Source organism: Solea senegalensis, linkage group LG2 (assembly GCF_019176455.1).
Source record: "Solea senegalensis isolate Sse05_10M linkage group LG2, IFAPA_SoseM_1, whole genome shotgun sequence".
In the NCBI taxonomy this organism is placed as follows: domain Eukaryota; kingdom Metazoa; phylum Chordata; class Actinopteri; order Pleuronectiformes; family Soleidae; genus Solea; species Solea senegalensis.
In genome coordinates, this window is record NC_058022.1 from 7857940 (window position 1) to 7868928 (window position 10989).

The following is a 10989-nucleotide window of genomic DNA, read 5'->3' on the forward strand; positions in this document are numbered from 1 at the left end:
CACTCAGGTAAACGCGACGAGACATCATGAGCAGGCGTTGGCTGATGCAGACGGGAAGCAGCTGGGGAGATGTTGACATCCAGCTGGAGAGAGGAATGATAACATGTCACCATCTAGGTTCAGTTTGAGCAGTTCCCACTATGTTGTTGGCACTGGTTAATAAATAAAAGCTCCAAGGTTCAGACTTTTCTGCCACGAGTCTCCAAAAACACATGATGGTGTATTAAAAAGAAAAAATCTAAATGTGATTTATAAACATAGAGTAAGAAACGTCATATTATTTTTGAAATAAGTAGACTTTAGTTGACAGAAAACAAGCCTGGACCTTGTTAGTCTTGACACACACAGTTCCTGACAGCACGAGCAAGCCCTCACTACAATCTTATACATAAACCCAAGGGTGTTGGGCAACTTGGTACACTGTAAGGATTTTACTGGCTTTACAAAATACATCATTAACCTGTGATAATTCACAATAAAATACCATATTTTTATGTTTTATTTATTGTAAAATGACCACACTCGTGTAAAGTGTTATATATTGATAGTGTTTAGTTTTTTTTTGTTTTTTTTCAATTAAACGTTTTATAAATGTGCTCTATGAGCACTTGAAATGCCCCCTGGGGACTAATAACGTCCTTAGAATTGAATTGAATTGAATTGAATTACTGTGAAGTTACAGTAAACAGCTGTCAATTTACAGTAATTTGATAATAAAATGATACAGTAACTCTCACAGCAAGAAGATCCGGGCCTTTCTGTGTGTGCGAGGGTTTTCTCCGGTTTCCCATCACATGTCCAAAAAACATGCAGAGGTTAATTGAACACTCTTACACCCCTGCCTTTTGACCCTCATGTGGAGGATAAAGCAGTAGACGATGAATGAATATCAGTGTCTAGGACACAATTCACCTCGCCCACGTCAGTCTCGTTTTTCCCATCTTTGAAGTGGACTTGGGTAGCTTTAAACGACGCTATTCTAAATCTATATTGTTATTATTAATGCAGCAGGGATTTTCTTCTTCTTTTATGTCTGTTGTGCCGTTTTCAGATTCAGACATTTAACTCTCGCTAAAGTTTTCACAGCAATCGAGACCAGGGAGCAGCTACATCAGGTCAGAGGAGCAAAGCCTTCTCCATAATGCATATAATAGCACCCAGGTCACTGCCTACACCGGGAGGATGTGCAGGCATTTAGTCTATATCTCACACCATAAAGAACTGTTTGATGGGAAATGAACTGAAATATCACTCGTTCTGTCACCGGCTGCAACGTTATAATTCAAAGAGAGGGCAATTATAAAAGAGCTGCAGAGGAATATAGTGAATAATAAAGGGTTTGGTTCTCAGCTGTCACCACGTCCACTTTACTTGGTGCTGGCGAACAAAGACACCACTGATGTTCGAGACAGTGTTTTTTTTTTCCCTTTCTTCCTGCAGACGGTTTAACAGGAAAATAAATCTGCTGACAAATTACAACTTGATGTTTTTCCTCATAAAAAAACATTAGCAGAGCATCAAATTAATGTCTGACTGCCATCACAGTGCAGTCAATCCTTTTTTTGCAGGTCAGTGCCGTCACAGTTTGTTTACCCGCTCGTTGCATGAGTCAAGGTGCAACACAAGATATGGCTCGCGTCCACGTTTTTGGATAAATAAATCTCAGCCGCAGTTAAAGGTTTGTCTACATGGAAGAACAATGACGTTGTTTCTCTGTCCATCTTGTACAAAACAAAAGGCAGAGGGAGTTAGATAACTTTACTACAGAAAACATGAAATACTAATTAGTTCCCACGAAATAGGTACACTGTGTGCACAAAGTTATTATTAATAATTGATAATCATAATAATACTCAACAACCTCAGTGTATCCCAATAATTATGACTAGCACTTCATAGTTTGGTTTATTTGAAGCTCTTACTTACTTCTAGCTCTTATTTGTACCCAAATGTTTAAATGCACTTATTGTAAGTCACTTTGGATAAAAGCGTCTGCTAAATGACATATAATGTAATGTTAGACATGTAAAAAAAAGCTCAGCTCAGTGAAAGTAGAATATGTAATAATAATAATAATAATAATAATAATAATAATATGTAATATTTTCATAGTTTTCTTTTAAAAATCAAATTTTTTGTGCTTAGCATTACGAGTGTAACTAATATTAGAACAGGCCCTAAGGGTTGATTGAAATGAATTTGTTGTTTTTACAATTTGTACAAATTTCTTAATTTGTATTATTTTATTCAAATATCTTTCACATGTTCCATGTTTATTTCCAGAAAGAGAGAGAGTGTGATCTTTTTGCTCGTAACTACAGACTGATCAGAACAGAGTAGAATAGGTTTTCCTCTATAAAGCCAATATTATCTTTTTAAATGATCCTAATCAAGCTCCAATTCTCTCCATTTGCGCCTGTCTCTGTTTTTCATACCGCATGCTGTTAGATTAAGACGGGATTCTTTCTTTTTCCCCCCCTTGTGTGGTTGTTGGAGGGTATTTTGGTTGGTCAGTCATGCATGCCTGTCAGCCATCTGTAATAATTTAAAAACCCCTTTGTGGGTGAGCTCACAGTGGGCTTTTGCGCAAACTCGGGCCAGTCAAATCCAGTGAGCTCAGTAGTGTGGAAAGCCAAGTGAAGTTCCCGTTCTGTGGACCCATGTGATTAAATGGCTGATTAGTCTGTGATTAGAAATGGATTGTCGTGTGGTTTTTACAGCTCTAATGATTGGACGGCGTCCAGCGTTGCCTGGATTGCCCCACAACTAAAGCTTGTTATACAATGCATATTAAATACCAGAGGACAATGATCTGAATGTTTGCTTTGATGAAGTTTTTTTCATTTGTATTAACCTGACAGGTCATGGCAGGACACAGACAGTGAGTCATAATACAGCAGAACGCGGTTTGTCAGTAGCACCGTTTTCAGGATATTAGTCATCATTTATCCCCTTTACCTCAAATATTCTCCTTTTTAATGTCTTATTTGACAGTTTTTTTTAAATAAAAAGATCCACTTCTCTCCACACAAGAGACAAAATAAAACTTAAAACTTTTTTTGCTACTGCATAGGTGAAGGTCTGTTGCTGAAATTGATATATATTCTCCCTTAAACTTGTAATTGTGAGGTTTAAAGTGATTGCACAGTGTTGTAGTGATAGAGGAGATGACACAGATTGCATTTGTATGACTGAATAATGATGTGGTGAGGAGTTGCAGCCAGAGGACCCCCAAATTTCATTCATTCATGCATTCATTCATCTTCTACCGCTTTATCCTCCACATGAGGGTACGTGGGGGGCACTGGAGCCAATCTAAGCTGACACAGGGCGAGAGACCGGGTACACCCTGTCATTTGCTACTAGAAAGAATAAATCTCTGGTCAGTTACTCTCACTGTTTGTTGTAGTGGCACCTGCACACGACACCATCTTTGAGAATACCTTGTATCCGATTGATTGATCGGAGTGTCCGTACACAGGAGGAACACAGAACAAAAGGTGTTTACTCTGCTTTAATTGAGCTAATCTTCTTGTTCTAAGTCTTTGCATCAATACTACAAACATTCACTGACTGGTAATCTTTGGGTCCCATTGGGTTTGTACTGGAGCATGGAGAAGGAATCTGAGAGGAAGGAGGGAGGATAAAGGGATTAGATGGTATTGGAGGTTTTTAAATCTGTCATTTTGTAGATTTATACTTTTACACTATAGTTTTCTGCTTTTCTCATGCATTATTTGAAAACCGTGTGATACTTTCTATATTCTTATTCATCTACTAATGCACATTTGTATTGTTAAGCAGTCGGAGCTGCATTTTATCTATGAAAGTATATAAATGAAATGATTATTATTATATGGTCATTTCGTATAAGTAACATTGTAATATCATCTTATTTCTCGAGTAAAATATAACTTATAAGCCTAACAACTTGGTTGAATTTGAATTAGATATAGATGATATTACCATATCATTACTATATTGTTACTACATTGTGATGCCAATTGTTACCAAGTTTCTACCACATCCTGCAATACATGTTTCACTGCAGGCAAACTTATGACTAAATGTATATTTTAATGTGTGAATCTTCCTTTACAAAAAAATGCTGACACGTTACAGCAACAAAGATAGGGCAGGAAAGGTAGAGTTTGCGTTTGCGTGAATAAATATCCACTGTGTCCCTGCCTGTATTTCCTTCCTCTAAGTTGCAAGTGTTGTGATTGTCTAAGCTTCCTCCAAACTAATCTTTTATTTTTTAACTTTTGATACAAATAAATATTCAAGAGTGGAGTCATTTTAAAAATATGTGTGGTGGGGATGTTAAAAGTTTGGTTTCTTACATCTCAAGCACATTACGTACTCTCTTCCGCTGCCACTTCCAGGCTGTTCCAGTGATTGGCGGGCGACTAATGCACCAACAGTCAGAGCTCTGTGCTCACAGAAGACAGGGAAAATGATGAGTGGGTGCACAATCAGTCCTGTATTCATTATTGTGAGGAAAATACAGTGCAGTATTTTTAAGAATAAACACAGATTAAAGTGTATTGAGGAAGAGTGAACATACTGTATTGTTTTTTGGGTTTTATTTTTTTTTTTTTTTAAAAAAAGGCAGGATTAGTAAATAGCTTATACTATAATAATTTGTAATTTTTATGTATTTGAGATTTGATTGGTTTGTGCAAATTTAACAGCCTTTATCCTATATCCTAAGTGTCTCTGTATTTGTATTGTAAAGTGCAGTGGTGCAGGGATTTTGTCGGATTATTATTGTCCTGTGGAGAATAATCCTTGTATGAACCCACTTCATCAGTGCCATGAACTGGATCATCCTGCTGTTGAGCTGATGGCATTATATGTGCTAATGTGTCGTGGTCCGTAACGGCCTTCATGCTTGTTGGGGCTGTGCCTCAGTCTGTGTTTTTGGCTTGATGATAAAAAGAGGCTGAATTTGATTTGTGGCTCCCCTCCCACTACCACCTCAGAGTAATCGGTGCTCAACTATTATTGATACAAATATAACGCTATAAATTGCATTAATTATAGTTATTTACACAAAACCAGTGTTAGAGGGCAGTAAAAACCTAGTATTTCAAAACAATCTCAATATTTACTAGGGGGGGGTCTGGTGTCATAACATGGACAAAAGCGGGCGAACGGCTTACACCGGCTCTGGAAGTACTGATTCAGCACACGCGCACACATGCATGCACATAGTGATTTTGACTCATCTGCTCACACCAAACTGTATAAACAGACACAAAAGCAAAGTATACAAAGTATACAGTACATGCAGCTATTTACACTATGTGTTTACATAGTGGTATTGACTGATTTTCAACATACGGAAGAGGGATAAACAAAAATGTTTGTTGTCGTGTGTGTGTGTGTGTGTGTGTGTGTGTATTTTAACATTGGTTCACGGTTTTGAAAATATACATGTGCATGTTTTTCACTTTGCAAAGATATTTAATCACTTAAGAAAAACACAAACACACACACACACAAACAGACAGTGCACAGACTCAGATGTTCAGTCTCCCCCCAGAGGATAAAGGATGCGGGAGGTTAGTAGAATAACAAAGCAGAGAGAAGAAGAAGAAGAACATTTTGTCTGATGTGCTCAGTAGTGACAGAGTGGCCTGCTTTGTTGTTTTGTCCCCCTTCGGTTTCAGATACAGGAATCTCTCCTGGAAGGCATGACAGAAACTTTCTTCACAAAAAAGATACAAGTGCTGAAGAGGCCAAAAATACACAGTACTTATATAAGATCTAGGTGTTGACTCATGGGTCAACATCATGCGACAACAGAGATTAGCAGTTCCACCCAGTCATGTTTAGTAACCGTAACTGAAGCATAGATGTGTATCCGTGTCATAAAAAAAAAGAATCTTCCATTTCCCCCTCGTTTGGTTCTACTAGAACTCTTTGATGCACACATTTCTCCATCCTTATCTTATCAGATGTTTCCCCGCAGCTATGACGAATAAAAGTATAATGACTTTTCACTGCTGATCAAAACTGTTTGCTGCTTTAGGCCAGAACTCTGCTGTCGTTTGATCTGCAGAGCGACGGCATCTTTGTTACTTAGCAACGCTGTATCTTAGCCTGTGCGGTTGAGTGTTACCCAAGAAGCTCAGGAGGAAATGGATGAACCGTAGCTTGACATTGGACATGTGAAAACTTAGTTGGCGCTGCTGACTTGAAATGTGTCACAACCCCATGATGACACAGTAATCCTTCATGGTTTTGATGTTAAAACCAGGAGATTTCGTTTTTGAAGCCAAGGGCAAAATGATGAGACCTGACTCTGATGTCCCTGATAGTGTAGGCATCTCTGGATAGTACAGAGCCAAGCCTTGATGTAACAAAATCACAATTTTCTGAAGACCTTTAGGTGCTTGCAAGCCTGATTAATACCCGACTGCATGTCAGTCTCATTTCAGATTGAGCCCAAGTCTAGAAAGGGTGAAGTCACCTTCCACTTTCAAGAGGCGCGACCAATGAACATTGATCAAAATGCCTCTGTATCTGATCCGGATGACGCATGCAGAACAGAAAACATGTCAATAATTTGAGGTTTTTCTTTTAGGGGTGATGACTATCTAGTAATGGCAACAGCTGAATTGAAAGAAAGCTGCTCTTCTCTGGCTTTCAGAGATTCTGATGTTGGACAAAACAACATCCTCACCAGAGTGAAATCAAATCGCTGGCAGACTCCACCAGGTTCACCCAGGCCAGGTGTTTGCTTATAAAGGATTTCAAACTTTCAGGGCAAAGGTATTTCCTTACATGAATAGATCAGGCTTTTTTGAAATATGGCTGTATGTATGGACACATACTACACCTTAGTGTACTGTTGTTTCCTTGAACCTCTTTGGGAGCTGAACACTGGCTCTCACTTTCCTAATAAAGTGTATTCCTGCCTATGTCAACGATATCTGAAGAAATCAATCAGCTCCTTCCAACTTTAAACAGAAGTCTCACTCACTCTCATGCATCAAAGTGTGTCGAGAAAATCAGCATTTTTAGCTTGCAGTGACACAGGGGATGCTGTGTAATTAAAATACTTGTCACGCACAATTGTTGGTGTTACATGACCATTTAAATTGTCTTTACATCAGTAATTACATCCACTATTTCTATGATGTATTGGGCAGAAACCTCTCGCACGAGAAACAACTCTGTTGGTACATAGGTTCACTCTATACTTGTGCAGAGAAAACATTTTTGTTTAGGATGTTGTGTGACATAATATGAAAGTTTGGTCATTTTACACCAATCTATCCACCTCCCTTATCTGGTGTACTCCAGGATTGAACAGGTTGGATAGTTTACCTTTCACAGACTCCGTTGCATTGCAAAGAATACAAAACTATAGTCTATCAAAACAATCATCACATGCAATCCAATTGCATTTTTTTAATCTTTTAATGGAGCTGTCTGCACCAGCACACCCTGCTGTGCCTCACAAAAAAAAAAAAAATCAGTCTACACACTGTGTCTCAGCTGGTTTCCCATGTAGCCCTCAAAGCACAGCGTGCACACAGACCTCTGATAGTGATCACAAAGAGAGATTCACTGCTGCTTGTCCTAAATATAATACAAAATAAGACAATGAAACAAAAAAAGTAACCCCTTTGCGTCTCAAATGACATCTTATTTTTTTCAGGCTTTTGCAAAAATCTGCCATGACAGAGTGATAAAATAGAAGGTGACAGCAACAGTAGGCCATTTAGAGAAAAACATCATTTGAGGGAGCGCTAAAGGTTTTCTTTCCCTTCAGCTATAGAGAGGAGATTTCACCGTCCTAAAAGTCAAATCGTTGTATCTATTGATCCATTTACAGTGAATAAGGCCTCAGTGTTGCAGATAATGTGCAACAATATGTATCAAAAATGTATATAATTCCTTTCAAACACTGCTGAATAAATAACTTGTGTCAGTCAGTGGAATTAAGGAGCAGCACTGAGGTACTTGTGAAGTTACTGGAGCGCTTGTGTCCTGTGTGTATATTTTATTTATTCATTGGCCAGGTTTTACTTATTCACACTGTGCTCAGCAGTCAACAGATCACACAACATAAGATGGCATACTCCTCTCTGCCTGAGTCTGTTATCTTCCACATGGAGGACAGTTTTTATGCTAAACTTTTGTTGAAGAGCAGCAGAGTTTCAAGAATTTCCGTGGGTCCAAAGGCAAAAAAAAACAACCTACTGAGTTTGTTTACTGGCAAACTGGCTAAATGAATTGCCACTTTCAGTCACTTTCTCTTGTTTAACTGTGTGAAGCATCATGACCGTCAAGTTGACGCTGAAGCTTTAGGCACAGACTCTCGTCACATGTGATATAATCACATGCCTGTTTTCCACATGGTCACAAAAAACGTAATGTACAACAGAGCAAGAGGCTCCTTTTCACGAGCCATTGCACAACCTTTATCTCCCACTCACAAAATTACTGACTGACTAAAATAGAAAAAACAAACAAACACAAAACACACTTGAGATGAGAGTTGACTCACAGTCACTGAGATCTGACCGTGCACTCTTGTGCGTTTGCTGTTGTGTACAATCTGGCAAATTGAAGTATATAGTTTAAACTAAAATCTCATGAGTCAGGGATAAGACACTCAGTCATCATTTTAACATGTTTTTTCTTTTAAAATGTAACCACAATTTTAACAAATTTCACTTTGCCAATGTTGTTTCTGCAGCGTCTAAACATTAGAGTGGATTCACCAAATCTCGGTATAAGACTTTTCTCCAAAATAGAAAACAGGTGCATAACTGTGATACGGCCTGAAGTCATTTGGACTGATTCAGTGTGTTCTTCATTCAGTAAGACAAGATGATTAAAGAGGAGATACCAAGAGAAATCACACAGACGACCACATTCAGCAGCTCAGTAAATTATATTATGTGGACACACACACACACACACACACACACACACACACACACACACACACACACACACACACACACACACACACACACACACACACACACACACACACACACACACACACACACACACACACACACACACACACACACACACACACACACACACACACACACACGATACAAAGAGGATACTACACTGACCTGCATTCATTTGTGCAGCATTATCCCCAACCTTAACCACAACCAGCTAATGGCTAACCCTAGCAGCTACTCAGAAAAGAGGTTCTGCCTCATTAGGACCAAGTCTTTTGGTCTCGTCTCGATGAAGACTACTATAAAAAGGTCCTACAGAGGAAGCAAATACAAGTACAATATACACACACATATGATGGTTTTGCATTCTTTGTGTGGACACTCAGACAGTGCATTCCCTAGCCCCTTACCCTAACCATCACAACTAAATGCCTAAAACTAACAGTAACTAAACTAACCTCTAAAAACAGGTGTTAATCCTCAAATACCCTGTCAAAGTTGTGTGGACCAGCCAAAATTTCCTCACAAATTCAAAATGTCCTCACAAAGACAGGTTTCCTTGAAAATTGGTCCACACAGCCTACTAAAGACAAGTCTCACTGGACCTCAGTGACATGAGGTGAACTTTTAACTGCCTCTCTCTGCGTTCACCTCCGTTGCCTTGACCTCTGCTGTGACTCATAAAACAACATCCCCAGAAACATCTGCGCTCGTTCGAACAACAGCCGGACCAGGACAAAGAATTCTTTTGCGTCTTCCACAGCTCATTTGCAAAAACTTCAAGGAAAAGAAAGCAGAATAAACACAACCACACAGAGCAACTCTGCAGCACTCTGCAGCACTGGTCCCATGCCAAGCAACCCTGTTTACATCCACTAAACTTCCAGCAGACCTCGTGTTGGGGTGCAGCATCAAAAGCTGTTGGAATATTAAACCTATTAAATGTGAGCAGTGCAGACCAGAGGGAAATTACGCAGCATATATTCTTTACCAGAGACAATCTTTGGGCTTCAAAGCTGCGCCATCTGACACTTTAGTATGAACATTGGGACAAGTCTCGTCTGGTTTAGAGAGCATGTGCCTCATTCAGGTTTTACTCTTCATTTAGTCTCATGGCTCTCATTAACAAAACCTCCAGCAGCAGCAGCAGCAGCAGCAGAAGGCAGCAGCTGTTTTCCACAGAAAAGGCTCTGCAAACTCCACTCTCTGCTCCCACCAAGCAACCAAATGACAGACAATCAAAGTTAGCTACTTGCTGCCAAACACAATGCAGCCTGGAGTGGCTGAGGATGTTTCCCCCAGGAGCTGGTGGAGCATAAGCTGAAGCTCAAAGGAGAGGGTATATTGGATTTAATTTAGTCAGGGTGCCAGAAACCTGACCCTAAGTGGATTCTAATGGTACTCTGTACCTGCTGGATGTGCAAAATGGAGACAGTTTTCATCCTGCGATTGTCAAAACAGTTGTGGAGCTTTGCTGTCCTCTGTTTGCCAGAAATATCAAACCTTAAATGTTATGTAAGAATTAGTTTGATTGCAAATTCAAATGAGTCTGCACTGGTTTACTCGTTTAAACTTGCATTTGATTTTTCTTAATTTCACTCAACACTAGTGCTAAACATTTTGTAAAATATGTACAATTGTGACGTTACTGCCAGATACTGACACAAAATAGATTTTCTGATATAACCTTTTTAAGTTGGCTGCACTTCAATGTGATGAAGCATTATCACACGACACAATCAAATCAATATATAGATTGTACATGATAGTTTGTTCAATTTCAGGCAATAATAAATAAATAATTACAGCATAATTTTGAATATAGTATTAAATCTCTGTTGATAAATTGTAAATTCTACACACTGGACCTTTAATGACTGTACGGTATATTTTAATGCAACTTAAAGATACAAATTACTTCCAACATGATGTATTTTTTTTGTATTTATGCAAAACATAGAACCAATCAATTTTGGAGCAATTACGACAACCTTTACAATTTCCTAATTGCATCATTTCAAATTGCAGATTCAAATTTTTTCTAAGA

General features: G+C 38.8%; 1 protein-coding gene across 2 annotated transcripts in view; it reads left to right on the forward strand.

Annotated features, from left to right (window-relative positions):
* ramp1 (receptor activity modifying protein 1) overlaps positions 1-10989 on the forward strand; it is a 46383-nt gene that overhangs the window by 32586 nt on the left and 2808 nt on the right. The gene's annotated exons all lie outside the window — the stretch shown is intronic.